General features: G+C 44.2%; 1 protein-coding gene across 1 annotated transcript in view; it reads left to right on the top strand.

Annotated features, from left to right (window-relative positions):
• The first annotated feature begins 6,019 nt into the window (after positions 1 to 6,019).
• Positions 6,020 to 19,705, top strand: part of NCK2 (NCK adaptor protein 2) — an 88,726-nt gene continuing 75,040 nt past the window's right edge. Inside the window, exon 1 of the mRNA XM_029999108.2 lies at positions 6,020 to 6,282. The gene's annotated coding sequence lies outside the window, so the exon portion shown is untranslated. The remainder of the gene's footprint in view (positions 6,283 to 19,705) is intronic.

Genomic DNA, 19,705 nt, shown 5'->3' with positions numbered 1-19,705 from the left:
GCAGACTAGACTTTCATATTTTCTGAACCAGACAAAGCAGATTTGGCCATGACCTGTGTAGATTGTAGATGATGTTTGTTCTGTGTGGATTGTACATCTGTGTAGACTGTAGACTAAAACCTTGTGTACTGATTGCAACAGTCTGCATTGCCTATTCAAATATGAAATGTTGCATGAAGGTAAACCTCATGCCAGCATATAATAGCAAAAAACTACTTACAGCATCTGACCTAATTCAGAATCGCTAACCTCAAACATTCAAAAACTCAATCAGGACACCAATCATGAAACTAATGTCAAATTCTGATTTAAAAGCACATTGATTTTTCTTTTATCTACAGGTTTCTAAGTTCACAGGGATCAGGCTTCCAGCCTTTCCCTGGCAGTCATGAAGGATGAAAACATCGTTTGAAGGTTGAGCTTCTCACATAGCCTTATGCTTCTTGGAATCAGTGGTCTGAGAGATAACAAATATTTTGTGTAACAATGACAATGCTATAATAATTAGCAATACGGTTTTCAAAGGCAGGGCCTACGATTAGTCATCAGTTATTAGAAAGGAAATGGGAAGGCTAATAAGGAGCATTTGTTTCCTTCTCTGCAGTCAACTACAGTATTGTTAGCTTGTGAAACTCTGACACCAGCTAGGGCTCTTAAGGGTGAAGTCGCCTCTTGCCTATGAAGTTGGTAATTTAAGGCTGTAGACACATAGTACAGAGCTGAGTAGGAACATAAACCCAAGTCAGCCTCACATTACAGGATTGTCGCATTGCCTTCACTCACAACCTGCAGCTACTTTCCAACCTCTTGGCCCAAATCAGTGCCACCGTCCCCCTGCTCCGTTTGCACACGGGCTTGGGTTGACAGGGTCCACCACGTAACTGTGGATCTGCAGCAAGTCTCTTTGCCCACCTCCCCGGGCTGTGGCTGCCATGCCGAGCTGGGATGGGCCAGAGAAGAAGTCCTGCCCATGCACGCAGATGCTGCAAGGTTGTGGCTGGTGGGTCCCCAAGGAAGCTGCCATGGAGCTTAACCAGGTTGAGGGCCCACCGGGTTGAGTTTCCCTCCATCAGTAGAGATAAACAACCCCATACACTTGAAAAATGCTCCTTCCAAGCAAAGAAAGCACCGGTCCCTGGGCTTATGCAATCCGTAAATGGGTCATGCAGCCTACTGGATCTCCAAGTAAGAGATAACTTCCTCTGTTTCTCTTCTGTTGCCTCTCCCTGCATGTTTTTCCCCATGAGAGGGGAGTATCAGCTTGCAGTCCTGAGCAAAGTCCAGTGTGGGGAACTAGATTTTGCCAACATAACCTACCCTGGCAGTGGGACACTGTATCCCGTGCCGCTTGCTCTGAACTCTTGCACGGCCCTGCCGCGCGTCAGGGTGTTGTGCTCCCCCCTTGAGACAGCTGCACCCCATGGCTGGAAGACGCGATGCCCAGGTCTCTGCAGCGTGCAGAACGGCCAGCTCTGGGCAGGATTGGGTACTTGAATGCAAAATGGAGACTATGCTGCAGAGCCAAGCCATTCAGCAGCAATATTTTGAATTTCAAAACTGTATGAAAGATCAGTTTTAACCTTTGAATAGAGTTCAAAAGATGTCCCTCAGCACACTTTCACTTTTAAATAAACAGGAGAATCAAGGGCCCTGACATTTCCAAAGCCCAAAACACCAGTTTGTTTTCCTTACATAAATACTTTGAATCTTAGCAACTGTCTACAAAAGATAACGATAGAATTTGTCATAATAAAATGCGATCTGCTGATAGATTTAGCTTGCAGTTTTACAGCACCTTTGGGTAGCTTTGGTCCATTGAAGAGAAGAATTTGGATGTATTTTGAGCTCTAAGGACACGTTCTTCCCCCTCAACATTTTTCGTAAATGTCATTGAAGATGCAGCAGCCATGCAGCAAGTGAGAAAAGCAGCTGCGTTACCGTCAGGCTGAATTAGAATCATTGTGCAAATATACTTAAGTGACTCAGCAGTAACTAATTGAGTATTTGGGATCTGTTCTCCCCTGGTAGTGGTCATGTAATTCCCCTTCATCTACATGGGAACCGAGCATATGCTTTAAGCAGAAACTAGCTGATGTGTAGTGATGGAAGCCCTTTAAGGAGTCGGGGTTTTTTTTAGAGAAAAGACACTGACACTGCTTTCAACATGTTAAAATTAACTGAATAGAAAGCTGGGAAGTTTTCTGAAAGGTGTTATTAAAATGAACATCTTTTTCAGATTAGAGAGAATTAAAAATCACCTTTTTTTTTTCCCAGAGTACCCAGTGTTTCTTCACCTCTCCATCTGTTAGTGACACAGTATTACAACCCCACGTGTATAAATGGAGTTTATTACAATATCAAGGCCTTTAAAAGGCAGTTTTGAGAAGCAGTAGTAGTGATTTTTAAAACAGGTTAATTCAGATTTAGGTGTATTTTCTCCCCCATGGACTAACACAGGGTGACCAAACATCTTTGCTGTCCACCTCTGAACTGGACAACGCCGTTTTCCAGATTTTAAAAAAACTTTCCAGTCCCTCCTTCTCACATCCCCTCTAAAATATCTCCCAGTGGCCTACAGGAGCAGGTATTACCTCGTACTCTAGACAGAGCGACTGGTGAGAAAACCTGATGCACCTGGAAAAAGGATCAGGTATTTGCACAGAAGGTGGAAGGAGTCCCACCTGGGAGGTGGCAGTTGTCTCCTCGCCACAACAGGGTGCAAATACATTAGCGTGGTTTGGATCTGCATGGCTGGGATCCGTGGCGGAGATTACAGTCGCATGCCCATCCCGAGGAAGCCCCCTCTCTGCCGGGTGGGCGGTAAAGCACAAGCAGCATCGCATAGGGGACAGAAAATGGGTAGTCGTAAAAAAAAGAAAGGTGAAGAAAAATGAAGAAATACAAGCTGTAAGACACAATATGATTTTTTAGCCTCTTGTGCAAGATACAAATGTCAAGATGAATTGACTGCCATTACGTAATCGCGAAACAGGTCGGTCGCACAACCTTTGGGTTTGTTGTTTGCCTGTAACCCTGTTCGAAGCAGCAGCATGAGGCAGGATGTTTCTTTGCCAAAGATGAAGGGAAATCTTTCTATTGCTTAACCATTTTTTCTTTTATTTTTACTATACGGTTACAGCCTTAGGCTGGGAGAAATATTCATGCTTTTCTCTCCTGCATATATATTTTCTAAGGACTGCAATGCTGTTATGCATATGCAAAAGTGCATGCTTTGCATATTTACTTTCTTTATACAAAATAGTGTGCCCACCATACCATGTACCGCTTTCACTTCTGTGCAGATTCCCTCAAATTTATCATCTTCTCATATTTAGAATGTAATTCTCACTCAAATCACAAGCAGCCAGCTCTTCTTAGTAACAGTTATTCCAGAGATAACAGCTAATTACGACATTTAAAAAAGCATACATTAATATTTCAGTAGGCTCAACATTTTGAAATATACTCAGGGCAACAATGTGGGGTTTTTTGCTGGTGAAACATAAGGATCTGTTCAGCAGACAGGCAGTTAAAACACCCTTCAACATACTCTTGCAAATCCTTTCTACAGTGTCTTCCGTTCATCATAAGCCACAATTTGGAAAAAACAGCTTTAATGGATCATTTCTTAATGTAATTAAATATATTTAACAACGGTATGCTTCAGAGTCCTTAAATTAGTCCTTTGCCTGAAGACAATGTATTCATCCAAATCCCTCCCTAAAACATTCTTCTTCTGTAAATCCTATTAGCATTAATCTGCTAAAGCTAGGTGTGCTTTATCATTTTTTTTTTTTCAGATACCTGGAAAGCTTTTAGATCTACTGCTCACTTGACATCTTACGGTGCCGAACAATTTCGGAGGTCTAATTTAGCCTGGAAACCTTGCAGGGTCACGTCACCTTCCCCTGGACATCCTCAACTCAACGGCAGCGTAGGGGAAACAACAAAGTGGAAGGTTTCTGTAGGACGGCATTAGCAAGGGTGTGATAAGAAGGGACAAACCTGAGACTGAAACCTAACTGTGTATTATAAATGCAAAAGAGAGCGGGGATAATTCACCTCTGCTTTATCGCTCCCATGGTGCATTTTGTTCCAGGAACAACAGAGACTTCTATCTGAAAGTCCTTGGATGACCGATCCCATTTAAATTCAGCCTAACTCTCTGCAGGCTGGAGCGAGGCCTGACCGCCTGGTGAGGCGGAGGCAGCAGGGACCCCAAATATTTTCCAGCTCTCAAAAAGCACGGTCAGATTATTGTTTCAAAAGGAAGATTAACACCTCCCTGAATCGAAGTCAAATGCGTGCATGAAAAGCCTGGAAAGGAAAGGGGCTTTCCGTTCCTCCCTGAGGTGCATGCAAAGTCTTTCTTGGAAGAAAGAAGTGGCTGCATTTTCCTTTCAGGTTTATCTCACAGCCACGTGAAAGGCGCTTGGGGCTTCCCAAACCATCAATTAAACGCTGCAAGAATTAGTAAAAGTTAACAAAGGGAAGAGGGAGTTATTTGAGGATTTCTAAACTATTTTAAGTAGGAGCATGGAACGATCTCCGGGCCCACATTTTTCAGTCGTTACATTTAAAGAGTTGAAACTCTTTGTCCAAAGTTCTCCCTGCTGCTTTTAGCTTGGTCAGAGAAAACAACACAGCGGGGCTGCCGACTTTATTTCGGATTTGGGAAAGGTGGTGTTGCGTAGCCTTGCCTCCCGAGCCGGGAAACGCGCCCTGAGGAGAGCCTGAACCAGCACGGGAAAGGCGCCAGCCTCCCCTCTGTGGAAGCCGCCATGTTGGGAAGGGTTAACGGGTTTAGAACCTTTCAGAGCGGCTTCCCCCCCCCTCCCCACAGCACCGCTTTTTACTCAGAACTCTCCGGGTTACTCCGGAGGGACGACGAGCTTTCCCCACAGCCCAGGGACAGTCACCCCCGCCGGGGGACTGTGCCCCGGGATCGTGACTGCCCCGGGGCCGGTGGCCAGGCCGGCACCTCGGCCCTTCCCCGGCCTCCGTGTGTGTGTGTGGGGGGGGGGCTTCTGCCCACCGTTTTCCACCACCCGTGGGGAAAACCGTCTTCCACCACTCGTGGGGCGGCCCGGACCAGCCCGGTACGCGTGGACAGGCCTTTCTTTTGGAACATAAAGGGCGGCTCGGGGTGATTTGCGCGCTCGGGCGCCTTTTCCTGAGGGAACGACACCTGGGCAGGTACGTAGCGCGCCCCACCTCATAAAAAATTACCGCCTCAACGCGGTTAATACGCGGGGCGCTGAGGCTGAAACTTCGCCTCGGGGTGGAAAGGGAGAAGGGAAAGGGGAGAAGGGAGACGGAAAGAGAGACCGCGGCCGGGCTGCTCCCGCCCCGACCCCGGCCGCCACTGTGGGGCTGGGGCCACCGCCGCCCCGCGCGCCCCGGCGTGACGTCACGGGCGGCGGCCAATGGGCGGCGGAGGCGCCCTGATGCCATGGCTGGAAGTTCCCCGGCGGCGGCGGCTCGGTCCCCGTCCCCGTCCTCTCCCCGCCCCGGGGCTCCTCCGCCGGCCCCGAAGTGCTCGCCCTCCCTTCCCCGGTTCTTTAAGCTCTCGGCAGTACTTTCCCCGGGCGCTTCCGCTCCCGGTGGGGGAAGCTTTACCGGGAGTACCGGGTCTCCCGGGGCTTGAGGGGGACGGGCGGCGGTGGGGGTGTGTGTCAGTCAGTCAGTCAGTCAGGGCGCTCCCCCGGTCCCGGCCCGCAACCCCGGCGGCGCAGAGGGGAAGGAGCCGCCCGGCCCGGCCCAGCCCAGCGCAGCCCGGCTCGGCCTTCCTGCGCTGGGGCGGAGGGTGAACGGCGGTTCTCCTCGGCGGGAGAAGAGAAGGGGCAGTCCGGGGAGCTCCTCCCGCGCGATCCCGGCAGCGGCAGCGGCAGGAAGGGCAGGGCGGGGGGGGGGGGGGGGGGCGGGCGGTTGGCGGGGGAGGGGCTGCCGCCGCCGCCGCCGCCGCCGGGCGCAGCAGGCTGAGGGGAGGCAGGGAGAGGAGCCGGAGTCGCCGCCGAGGGCCGGGGCCTTGGAGGCGTCCGGCGCGGAGCGGAGGAGGAGGAAGGAGGAGGAAGGGGAAGGGGGGGAGCCAGCCAGCCGGCCCCTCTCGGAGGACGCGGCCCGCATCCGCCCGGGGAAGGGCAGAGGGAAGCGGAGGGGGGAGCGAGCGAGCGAGCGGGCGCCGCCGCCGCCGCCGAGGAGACAAAGAAGCGGAGCCCGCCTGGGCTGGGAGCCTCCCCGCCGCCTCCCCGCTCTGCTCCCCGCCGGGCCGGCCGGCCGGAGGTAAGAGCGGCGGCGGGCGGGACGGGGATGGGGCCGGGGCGGGGGCCGGGGCCGGGGCCCGCCGTAAACTTGTGGCGGCCGCAGGGGGGGGGGGACGGGGACGGGAAGGAGGGAAAGGCCGCCGGGAGCGGGGGGAAGGGCGGGTGTCACCTGGGCGGTGGAGGCCCCGTGGGGGGGGGGGGGGGGGGGGAAGGTGTTTGTGTGCCACGTCCAGCTGCGGGGGGGGGGGGGGGTGTTGTGTTGGGGGGTGTCGGGGTCGGCTCCTCCTCATCCTCCCGAGTTGCCTCTTGTGAGTGCGTGCGTGTGTGACAGCCGCTGCTTTGTGCCACCCGCCGTTCTGCCGGGGGGGGGGTGGGGGTGGCGGGGCGGGTCGGGACACCCCGCTTTCCCCGTGTGTCCCCGTCCGTCCCCCCCCCGCCCCGGTCGGGCGAACGGAGGCGGGGGAGATCGGGCAGCGCCTCCCGGCCGGAGCGCGGCGCAACCGGAAAGTTTCCCGGGCGGGAGCGCGGCCGCGGTGCGGGGCGGGCGGTCACAGCGGGGTACGGCCTCCGGGGACCCCCGGGTCTGTCTGTCTTCGTTCTTTCCCTTCCCGACTTCACGAGAGCTGAAGGGGGGGGGCGGTTTCTGGAGGAGCACGGTGCAGTATGTCCGTCTCCCCCCTCCCGGGTCGAGGCCGATGTAGGTAAAGGACGTAAAGCTCAAAAAAAAAAAAAAAAAAAGAGAAAAATAAAAAAATAAAGGTAAAATTATACCTCGCGTACCGACTGTTTGGTAAAGCACATCCCTGGCTGTTTTGGCAGGAAAATTACTTAAGCTTCTAAGTCTTTTCATCCTGCTTTTAATTAAAAATGTGCCCACGCTAACAGGTACCCCTTGCTGGCAGGCTGGGCGCTGTGGCCCACCCCAGATAAAGTTGTCAGATCGGGATTCAGGTTTGTAATTCAGGTCTGACCTGCGACTGGCTAATCGTGAGTGCCTCTCGACTCTGGTTCCTATGTTAACGTCTCCCACGGTTGGTTTTTTTAACAGTACGTGTGGCCCTCTGCATGTATCGTGGTTATTCCGTGAATTTCATGTAGCATTTGACTCAGAACTGTCTTGTTCTTTTGTGACTTTAAAACTTGAATGCTGGCCGAACCTCGGCAAGAATTTGAAGCGCTCTTTAGCTGAACTGCGTTTCTTCCCCTTGCTGTGAAGCAATGTTTGTTTCTGAGGAACATACCGCTACTGTTGTAGAAGCTCAACGTAGGAGAATCAGACTTGCCTTTCATGAAACGCGGTACTGGCCTTTGTAAAAACAGATTTTCATGGCCTAACCACGCGTGGTTTGTATCATCGGGAGTTCAGGCTGGTAACTTAATATGGAGGAATTTGAAAGGGCTCACTGGGTAGGAGCGAATGAAGAATTTCTGTTTGAGAGTACTTGTTTTGCCGCTGCTTTTTAGGAATCTGAAGCAGTTAGCACCACATAGGTGATGTTAATGGTACTGTGTTTCCATTTTTAGGATGATAACTTCTGAAGTAAAATAATGTTGTTGCTTCGTAGAAATACTGATTTCACAACTCTGGAAATTGAAATCCTCTGTCTGACCCAAGTCAGCCTAAGCAGTTAAGCAGATCGCTTTGTCTTTGTAACTGACTTGCTTCTGGAGACTTTGACAGAAGATGTCACTTTTCGGAACAGTGAATAAGTGTAGATATAGAAGGCACCTGTACCGAGATCAAGACTGTAATTAGCAAATATTTTTATATAGGCCATGAAACAGATACAGACTCGTTATGATGTTAGCTCTCATTGCTGTCGTTCTGTCATTGCAACGTTAGCTGTTGTATTGGCCTTTTAATTCTACCAGATGACATTTCTGATTGCTGTTGTTGTATAATGATCCACAAAATCTCTTTTGCTGTATTTTTCCAAAACCGACAGCAGAGTTACTCCTTGATTGTCTGGATGATCCTTTTTATTACATCATTGCTACTGAATATACAATAAATTCAAAACTTCAGCCTTTGGCTTGTTACTGCAGTGGAAGGGGAACTTATTATCTCCCCTTCCTCTCTTTTCTTCTGTAGTTTCCTGGCTAGCTGTGTGGGAGCGTAAGGAAAGGTATTTGCTCTCTTATGTGTCACCTCGCATCTACTGTCAGGTAAAGAAGAGGGACAAGGTCAGCGGTGTCTGCTTCTTTTCCAGCCTTTGGTTTTTGTACCTTGTGTTGCCGTTGGCTTCGCAGCGCCCATGGCTTTCCTCGGTAGAAGCTACAACAGTACCAACTCAAAAAGCAATGCCCAGATAGCTTTGTTTGCTGGTCATGGTCTTGAGCAGCAGCGAAACTACCCGGAGTATCTGTGTTTTTCATGCTCCTTGATCATAAAAGCTGCTTCCAGACTCATGGAGACAGGTGCTGTATCAATTTACTTGCTGCAGGTTTGAAATCAAAACCAAGGCATCTTTGAATCTGAAGCGTATGTTCTAGAAAATGTTTCCCATTTGCATCGGACCGATGGTTTCTAAGCCGTGGATATTCCCCCCACCCCCCTGCTCTGTGTTTTGAGGAAGGGGGATTGCTGCTGGGGATTTATTAGAGGTGTTTGAAGGAGTTTTTAGATGGCTGAAAACTGTCTGTGAAACCAGATGCTACCGTGTTTCGGTTAGTTTAGTCAGACCCCGGGCAAGGTGCTGGGTGCTCGTTGCTGGACACCCTGCTCCCCTGAAGTAGGTCATCTGGCTTGTTGAAGAGGCGGAGAGTTGAGGCGCTCTGCAGGAAAGCTGCTTTCTACTCCTACTGAAATAATAAACTTAAAGGCAATACACTTTATCCTTGTATTTACTAGGTATACAGAAATGTTGCGGAACAATCGTTTCCACAGAGTGAAAGTCAAGAATCCTTATTAGTTCCTGGAGTGGAAGACCTTCAGAGAGAACCGGGATGGTGTTTGTAATGTGGGAAATAGCGTTGTTTCTTCCTCCTAAAGCATAGAAATGAGGCCTGTGCTGTTCGTTTAACCCGTGCACCATTGTTCAGTCTTCTGAAAAAGGTACTACATGAGATCCTGGTGACTTACGCCTTTTGAAAAATGACTTTTCTGTTTGTTTTGCTTTGCAAATTTATGGATGTCGGCCCAGGAATCCTAAGCTCATTTCTGTTTTAGGTAGTTCCATTTAAATTTTTCTTGCCGATTCAATTAGGCCCATTAGTTTCCTCATAATAACGTAGTCGTCGGTGTTCTGCCCAATTAAACCGTTGCTCTGTTCAGTGGTGGGTAAAGTAATTCTTTCAAGTGTTGAGTTGTTTTTTTTCTTGGAGTAATCTTTTTTTCCCCATCATAAGGATTCTTAATTGTTTCATAAATGCTAATGAAATGAGTAAATTGGAAGTGCATTGAAATATGAAATACACATTCTTATATTCCGTTAAATATATGTGACACAACAAATGAATTTGTTTCTCACCGTTAATGAAGTGAGTTCATATTTTAAACCCAGCATAAATAACTTTGTGTGTGGTGGGGTGGCCTGGCAGTGTCTGTTTTTAAGCTTTAATACGAGTATTGTAAATTTTAAGAATGCAGGTGCAGAGGAATAAATCTTGATTAGAGAATAGCAACCCAGTGCGTTTTAAATTACTGCAGCTATGCACAATAACCTGGTGTCAGTAAAGTTTTAGAAATACTTGTGCTAAAAACCCCATCTGTTAGAGTGGAAGCTCAGGTATGCTCGTATAGCCAGTATTTGTTCAAAGTTGTAGAAACAAACTTTGTGGCTTAGAGGCTTTTTTCCTCTGTAGGTTTGTTGTGCTGGATTTGGTCCGGATCTCATTAACAAGTATTAATATGGTGATGTGTAACTAATATTGATTATTCTGTGAAGCAGACAGTGGGGTGAACATGCTGGGACTCTTGGTAGATACCTGAATTCTCAAAAATGTTGCTTCTCTTACAATCATGACAGAATACAGATGCAAAATAAAATGCAATACAGGTGTGTTTTCAATCTAGGCTGAAGAAACTTGATCTAGTTTTCCTCAGCTCATCTAAGTTACTAACTGCAGAGTACACACAACTGTAGAAATAGGTGCAAAAAACAGGTAGTGAGATACACCACAGATAGAGTATACCTGAAATTTTATTAGATAAAACTGGTATATTTAGTATGTTTACAAAATCAGGTAGTAAACTTCTTGGGCAACCTCCTTTCTTTAAAAATTTTTTTTAAATCAAATGAAATATAAACTTTGTTTCCAAGAAGATTTTTTTAATTAAAAAAACCCACAAACAAACCCCAAAATATGGTTACGTGGTAACTCATTACTGTTGTGTTTCAGCAGGTTGTGCTCTTTTGATAGGTAGAGTGCTTTCTTCTTCTGTTGCTCCAGCGGGTATCTAACGTGCGGTCCTTGCAAGCGATGTGGATAGCCTTTGCTGTGTCAGGGCTGGACTCTTTAGCCAAAATGGATCAATAACTAAAAATAAATGAGCAGGCCTTCAGATTATTACTTCTTTCGAAAAAAGGCAGATTTTAGCCTTCCGAGCCATTTAAAGTTTCTGAGTTCTAGAAATGATCAGAGTATTTGTGGGAGCCTTAATAAGGAGAAGTGACAGTGGTGTGAAAGTGGGTACCAAAGTTTAGCAAGAGGCTAGAGGCTGCGAATGCTCTTCCTGACACAGGTGAACTGGGTCATGTCCTCTTATGGTGTGAGAAGCTGCTTTTAGCTGAGTGCTGTCTCTTGGCTGTCCTTCCCTACGGGTTACACTGGATCAGCTCCATGTGAATACAGAGGAGCCGTCAGACCCTGCAGGAGAATGGGAGGAGGGTTAGCAAAAGCAGGTGCTTTTCTGCTTATGTTGGGATGAGATTCTGGGTTCTGCTAGCAGTGCAGCATTTAGAAAAAAAACCCAAAACCCAAAAAAACCCAAAAACCCCCAACTTTTTATTTTTAAGAAAATAAAAGTAAGCTGTTTAAAAAAAACTAGTCCATTTCTCTCCTGATGGAACTATATTGTCCTTATTTGTATTATTTTTAAAAAGTCATTAAACACTGTTTTAGAACCTTTCTTTCAGAATGAGAATAGAGGCTTGCAGGGTGGGAAGGTTTAGAAAGGAAATGTGGTGTTCATTAAGCACACAAACTGTAAGTTAAGTATATTGGGATTTTCTAACTTGTCTTTCTTGTCAAATTTAAGTTGGCTGAAATAATCCTTTTTGTATACCAATTAAGTTTTTAGTTAACTATATAGTAAAACAAAGCAGTTCATGAGTAGTCCCTTCAGAGGTTTAGGGGAGAAGAGGAGCACTAAATCCTGTTAAAACTTCCTCTACATATGGAGAGTTAAATTGCTGTGTTACTCTGAATTTCTTTAGGGCATTCTGAACTAATAAAACAATTCAAGGAACAGCAATAAATTAAGCCTCCTGTTTAGCAAACTGTGCCACTGATACCAGAGGAGAGGAGTCCCAAGCATCGATCGGACTGACCTCTTGGTTTTAATGGAATAGGAACACCCTCAGCATAGCACGGCTGCAAGGTTTTTCCTTCCTGTCGTTGCAGTAGCAGTGTATTCATCACACTTGTTTTCTCCCGCATCCATTGTGTGTCGGACTTGGCTCCCAGTGCTGTCCTGGGCTACCACTGTTCCAAGGGAGTTGACTTCTTAGTTGACACCCTAATGATGTTTCAGATGACGATGAGGAAAGTATTTTTCAACCTTTTAATGCAGAAGGAGAGATACGTGGCTGTATGATACGTTCTTGGGCTGAATTTTGATAGCTGTCATGACAAGAAATCACACATTCATTTCCCTGAATGGATGGTGTCCCTCCAGACACACACAGAGTGTTATCAAATTTGACAGATCTTGAATGATGACATGTCAAGGATTCTGGATTCCACCACAGGAGACTTGGGCTGCTGCAAATGCATGTTGCCGCCTGGCTTAGCTAAACTTACCGTAGGCTTTTTCTTGGTTTTGAGTTCAGGTGGAAAAACAAGTGCCCTTTGGGTTTTTGTTTGTTTTGTTTTGAACAGATTTAGTGTGTGTTGAAAATTTAATTGGTAACTTTAGATTGAAAGTTTGCTTGCTAGATTGGTAGAAGAAAAAAAAAAAGGTGGTTGGAATTGATCCAGCCACTTAAAAGGTGTGTATGATTTAGATGCTTTCAGTGTTTTTAGTAAGAACTTCAGCAAAACCAGAAGGACAAGTGTTGAGTATTTTTTAGGTCGGAAGTGAGCGCTTTATTCACTGATTTTTCATTTTGTGTTAGTGCTATCGGTTGGTGATGATACAAACACCCCACGCTAGTTCTGCTGTGGAGTGCAGGGACAGGAGCTGACACCTGTGTAGATGGGCTGCGAACAGGGGCAGTGGCACAGATGATTTGTTTGGCTTATTTTTAGCCTTGGCTGTTGTTTATTTGTAAAGTTGCAATTTCAGTTGGACAGCTGTTTCTGGTTTAACCAGACTGCAGAAGTCTTGTAAAGTTGGATAAAAACCTGTAAATACTGATTTTTGTGTGTTTTGTATGGGAATGTTGTGCTGGGTTATGGTCCTCGAGTATCTAGCATTCTGGTAACTCTGACTTGGATGATCTACAAACAGCAGTTTCACATGAGTGGGGTTGTATTTATTTATTTATAGTTGTGAGTTATTTTTTGTTAGCAGTACTGTCTGGCTATACCTGTAACGTAAGTTAATTAAAAATTGGTACCATTTAGCTGCTGGAAAAAAGGTACCGTGTTTGTATCTTTAATTAGTCCTTCCTACCAGAACTCCTTGAAATCCTGTGCACGTAGCAACTTTGGAAATGTAAGTTAAGACGTAGTATTTTTCCCAGCGAGTATTGAAATTTTGTAAAAGTCCCTGCTATTTTTGCAGCTTTGTGGTTTTAATTAAGAATGTTTTTGTTCCAGTTGTAAAAGAAATTGGCTATGGTATATCTTGCTTAAATGTGTTTTCCTTTTAATCATTGCATGTTGAATGCAAAAATATGTAGATGGCATTTATAGACGTATATTTCTACATCAAAAAAAGAGCGTAAGCCATTTAGAATATAAACATTGAGCTTCACCTTTCCTGTCTTTCAGAAAAAAAGATTAAAAGAAAAATTGATGATCAATCTCCTTTCTTTAGACTTTCAGGTCTGTAGGCAGTCTTTCTGCTAGTGCTGCAGGGATAATATAGAAATAATTATATTGTGGACTATTCATAAATTCACACTGTTTTGAATTCCATTTAATTCAAATAGAGAAAGAAATTAATGCTAATATCCCAAATAATTAATGCTATAATAAAGGATCTGCCTTCCACTTGACACTGAATGACTTATGTTTCGTTACATCAGAAGACTTAAATCATTTTGAGCATTCAATATTAAAATTCTAGTTCATGAATATTAGAAATTTAATCAGATATCTCAGTAAGGACTGTGTGGATTGTATTGGGTTTAAACACTGGTAATAATAAAGCTTTGTGTTTAGCACAAGTATCAAAATATGACACATCGTTTTTATTGAGCTCTGAGGCTCTTAAGGGATGCATGGGGAATCGTAATGAACTAAAATGTTATAGACCTCCTATGACAGAAAACTATTAAAGTCTCTGTAATGTTGTTATTGCAGCGATGTGTGTCTTCTGCTGTTAGTCCTGTCTTGTAATACTGATGGTTGTATTCCTTTAGGATCTTTTCCGGTTCTGCTGACAGGAGATCCTGGATATTTATTTTGCTCAGATATTCCTTTTGCCGCTCTGGAACGTCAGGAAGATGCAACGTTGCGGCTTTGCCAAAATGTTCATTCTTTGTTTTGTATACCAGCTTTTTGCACTGTTGCTGTGACCCTGTGAAAATGCGAGCATGTGCTCAGTACCGCTAGTGGTCCTATTGGAACGAACATCTCTTATTTACGAAACACGAAGCTGAGCCATAAGTACGTCTTTTCAAGACAAGAACCACAATTACATTGCAGGTCAACTCTTTTTTAGTTATACATTCTTTAACTTGTCACGACATGTATGTTAAATTGCATGTTGAACTTCTGCCTGCAGTGTCATATAGCCAGCTTACTTTTACAGACAGACTTTACACCTATACATTGTGTATTACGTTACTCTATCAGCAGTCCCATAATGTCAGTGGGACTGCTAGGAGTTTAGTTTTGTTTAATGAATGATAATACTGAGATGTTAAAGAACAGGGATGGATCGGGCAGTGCTTGGTATAATGCCTGCTTAAGTTGATGGAAAAAGGAAGTTAGTTCCTCATGGGGGAAAAACAAGGAATGGTTTAGTTTGGTGTTTAATTTTAAAATACGGAAACCTAGAATTTAAAAGAGAAAACCAGACTGTATGAAAGCAGAAAATTAAAATGCAATGCAGGAAAAGCCCTTAAATGCATTGAGGGTTATAATATCTGTTTTGGAGGAATCGAGGTTTGAAGATAAGTGTATTAATGCAGATCACCGAAATAAACAATTTTTAAAACTCTTTCCCCCCATCCCCCCATTTTAACTATAATACATTGTTTAGTGATGCAACTAGACTTGGTTTCAATCTTCTATGATAAAAGTCATTTCAGCTTGCCCTTGTGACTTATCTGTTCTGTTCTTTGATTTTTTTCTTCTTTCTGAATGGATAATTTTAGTGGTTAAGTAGTTGGTCATTTGGATTCCTTTGAGATAACATAAGTGACATACTCGTGGTTAAAAGAAGATACCATACATAACTGCAATCTGAATTAATGGACATTGCCTTACTCTTCTGCAGCAATGGCATGCATACCATTACTAAGTGTACACAGTGTTAGAAGCAGCTTGGTATTCAGTAGATTATACTGTGCTTGCTAAGGAGGTAGTAAAATTTTAAATGTTTCATTCTTCAAAGATAGCAATCCTGAGTCTTATGTCAGCGAATCGTGAATGCAGGTGAGCCAAGGTGGAGTTACACTAGAGAGAAGGTAATTTTTCTGATGGTTGAGGTAGAGCACCTGTTGCTGTACTATCGAGTCACTTCAGTTACAGAAAAACCTGGGAGGAGTCCATATGTATATATAGACCATAGATCAGCAAGATAATAATCAACTAACTTGTGCTCATACAGCCTTTTTCTTGTTGATTGTGTAGAGAACAGCTTGGCATTGCTAATTCCAGGTGCATTTGGCAGGTTAGAAATTGTTTTACAATGCCTGAACTGAACGTGTTTGGCAAAGGAGCTGGTAAGGATGAGGGAAGGGCCGGTGTCCCCCAGGTCTCCCGTGCTCCACAGCTACATGGGGAGGGGTTGATAAAAGTGCAGGGCAGGGCTTCTAAACTATGAGCAGCTCAAAACCCAGGAAAACGAAATGCGGTATCAGATAGCTCCAATCATGTCCCCTGGTTGGCTCTCATCCCAGCCAGGTGAGGGGGAAAAAAAAATAAAAAAAAAAATCAGGTGTTGCCTTTCAAGCACCAACCCTCAGGCAGTGCCTGTCCTGCCTGCAGGTGAGTCCCTGCTCTGTCTGCCTGGGCAGTGCTGGCAGCAGACAGCTGTGACCTCCCTCTGCCACCCCGCTGGTCCGTCCTGCCTGCCCTGCCTGCTGCCTGCCCTGCCTGCTGCCTGCCTGGCAGCAGCCCTCGGCTCTCTTCTCTGCTGGCTTCTGCCCCGTTTTTCTGGGACCAGCTTTTTGAATGGAAGGGATGTGTCCAGCTTGCAAGACGCCGTGCCTGGTGTTAAGCAGGCAGATTTCAGCGGGTTAAATTGCTGACACCGTCCTAAAATTGTGGTGCCTACTAGATGTAAGAAAACCCTAACAAACCCAACCCCCAAAAACCCCATCAACAATCAAAACCAAGTAAGAATACTTGCCCCTGGTATCAATGTAATTCATAGTTTTGGTGGTTGTGTAGATGCACCTTTAGATTTTCTTAGGGAAATACCATTTTATTTTACAAAGTCTTAAATATTTCATCTTCATTCTAGAAAAACTTTAATTTAGTTGGCGCATACATTGATTGTCCTGTTATCTAAGCAGATGGCAATCACCTCTGCTTTGTGGCTTTTTTAGTCTTTTTCCTCCTCCTTTTCCATTTTGCAGTGTTTAGTACATAGGATTGGGAATGGCCTTGATTGTGAGTGGATGTGTTTTTGTGTTGTCTGTAATCCATCCATATGGCAGAAATATTTCAGCAAATATAAAAAAAATCATTAGATAAAACTAAAAAGCCCTGTATCCTGTCTAGCATGATTATGCTCATTTGGGAATAAAATGAGCAAGATTTGACTGAAATATTGCAGTTAAAAGCGATCTTCAAAAATACAGTTGATGATGTTTCTGAAATGAGGACAGATTATCCACACTTGTGGACCCTCGCATAGAACATTTCTGCATAATTGTTTTAAACTTTCTTCTTCCATGACTATGTTCTGGCATTGCATTAGGGTATTGGTGTGGGCTCCCACATGTTTCAGTCAATAAATGTCTTTCACTAAAAAAGAAGGATTTTCACACAGAGAAGAGTCGTGAGTGAATGTTTTACGTTGTTTTTGTATCATTTTCAGTACAGTTGTTTTAAAATATTGTAAATTTACGGAAGGCTAAAATGAATGTGTGTAACCATCCTGTGGAGAAGTCTTTATGTTCCTGCAGCTTCTGTGTGAGAGTGATCATCATATATTGTCTTGAATCACGCAGCCCCTTGCTCTAATCCCTCTTTCAAAGCATCCGAATCTGCCTCCTTCCCCCCATCTCCCTTCTGCTCTCTTTGCAATACCAGGGGGCACTGGTCATTGCCTTAGACATACATGTCTTCTTATTAATTCACTTTTTCCAAGCGACTTAGAGGCTGTCAGGTAGCTGAATGGCATCCAGCCGCTGCGTTATGAAGCCCCTTGTCTAACGGTCTGCTCTTTAAAGTTGCCGTGGAGGCTATTACTCATGTATTTTTCATGTTGAAAGAGTCTTTCCATTAAATTAACAGCTGTGAATAGGATTTGGATGGAGATGTTTTTGTTCTTGTTTTGTTGGCTCACTATTCTAAGCATGTAGTCGCATGAAATAAGGTTGTTTGCTTTATCTGCTCAGGCTGGGAGTAAGTACACGGTGCCTTACAGGTTATTCTGTTGAATGTCATGTTTTCTTTTTCTACCTACATACGTATATGCCTGCAACCTGGTATTTGGGAATTACTCATTAAATCTGAACTTTATTTATGAATACTGCTGTAGTCCGAATTGGGGTAGGATTTACCAGCGTGAGCTGGCTGTGGACTAACATGAATTGTATAAAAATAGCACTGTACTTCCCTATGCAGCATCTTCCTCCTGCTTGCCCACTCTTTAGCATGGGAGAGCTGCCCTAGTGCGAAGTATGTGATGAGGTCCTGCGCTGGATCTTGGTGTGATAGGGAGCTGGGGGACAGCAGAAGCAATCTAACTTTTTTGTTTCCCAATAGCTGGATATTCTGTTCTTAGTAATACTTCTCCAGAGCATTGCTGTTATGAAAAGTCTCTGTTCTTCTGTACTGAAACGTAGCCTGGGGTTTTCGGCTTGCAGATGTGTGTGTAATATGATTTGTGACAACCACTGATTCTGAGGCTTTTATATGCAACGCCGATCTGAAACTTTTAAATTTCTAAGGGTAGGTAAAGGAGAGTGAGTTGGGGAATAGAAATCGTGAGTTTCAGGAGAGTTCGACAAGGGATGCGTGATTTACAGCTAGTAGTATTGAATGTGTATGTAGCTTTTTTGAAAGAGGAACGTTTTATTTGGGCATGCTTCTAAGATTGTTTTTTAAAGTTGATTCTTTGCTTTTGCTACAAAGTGGACATAATGGAGGTTGCTGAGTCATTGACCCTTGTAATCAACAATTTATGTATCTTCAGCTTGTTTAGCTTCATACTAAGAAGCAGTAGAAAAGTGATTTTTATATAAAATCACTAGGTGAATAAACTTGTTCACCAAGGAAGGGCTTTAATTTTTCTCTGGTATGTCTAATTTTTTATCATTATGTGTGGACCTACAGAATGTGCTCAGCTGAGATTGATCACTGGTGTGTGAAATGACCAAATTATAACAATGGAGAGTTTTCTGAGGTGGGTAATATATTTTCATATGTAGCTTCCAGCAATGAGTTTAATACACTGAAGGCCACATTTTCAATGCTTCTGTTATTGAAATGTAGTGCTCTGATCGTTTTTCTGCTGAACTTCAATTTAGAGCTTCATCTGGAAGACATCCAAGGAAAAAAGCATCAAAGCAAAATAATAAGAATTGTCTAGGAATGCAGGAAGATCTTTAAGTATAAAATTAAAATATGCAGCAAGAGCTTGAAAAAGCGCATAGAACACCTTAAAGGCTAAATCTGTAAGTAAGAAAGGAAAATAGCTTTACTGGCACGTACCTTAAAGTTGTAATACTTTGCTAACCTTGGGTACAGGAAGTAAACTTTTATGTTCTTACTGTTTATAGCTTCATTTCCCATCTTGAATCTTTTGGCTTTGCTTTAGCTAAAGGATTGTTACCGTTTTATTGATAGATCCCCAAGGAGTATATTACCACCTGCAGAGCTCTGCTTTGGTCCTCTGCTTCACTTCAAAGCCACCAGGTGAACTCTTCCAAATATTTAATCAACTGAGTTGTTGCACTCAAGCCACTTACGAATATGTTTAGTTAACTTTTCTGAGGCTTAGATTTTGGACTTTGGCAAGAAAAACACATATGTGAAGAAGAAAACTGTGATTAAAAGAAGTGTATGTATAGTTGAGAATCAGTTCTTCTGTCTCTTCAGCATTTTAGTTGTGACAATGTGAGAATTGCTATTGTAGATACTTTTGTCCATCTAAGATAGTTTGTTAGGATTTGGGCAAATCCTAGATTGCTATCCTAGATCTAGCTAGGCTAGTATCCGGTCATTGGCACTGCCTGTTCACTTTTGCTTCAAAGGAAGGAAATCCTACAGACTAAAACCCTATTTTAACAGGAAGACAATTATCTACCTGCTGTATAGGATTACTATACGTATGTATTCATTAAATGTTAATACTACAATCAAAACTTTCTTAACATCATTTTGTAAAACTTTGTCTTGCTATCCTTATGTAGTTACTTCAGAGAGTCTTAGTATAGACAATTACCCCTGACTTACTGTCTTAGCAGGAGGTAACCAGGTTGATGACAAGGGTAAAACGTGGGGTCACAGCTACATAGGTGTTCCTATATGGGCACATACAGTTACAGCTATTACTGTTGCCAGTGTAGTAATAGCAGTGGGAGGATGGTAGAGTGTGTGTAACTTCAGTAGCTGTTTTTCTGTTTTCTAGACCTAGATTTAAGAATATGATAAAAGTTGAATTTCAGACTGATGGCCAATATGTTTTCTTGTAAGAATAATTAAGGAAGAAATTTCTTCTGAATTGTCCAGGAATACCTCCATCTATCACACTGAAGTCATTCCCTGAC

Source organism: Aquila chrysaetos, chromosome 23 (assembly GCF_900496995.4).
Source record: "Aquila chrysaetos chrysaetos chromosome 23, bAquChr1.4, whole genome shotgun sequence".
In the NCBI taxonomy this organism is placed as follows: domain Eukaryota; kingdom Metazoa; phylum Chordata; class Aves; order Accipitriformes; family Accipitridae; genus Aquila; species Aquila chrysaetos.
This window is presented reverse-complemented; position numbering and strand designations above follow the sequence as displayed.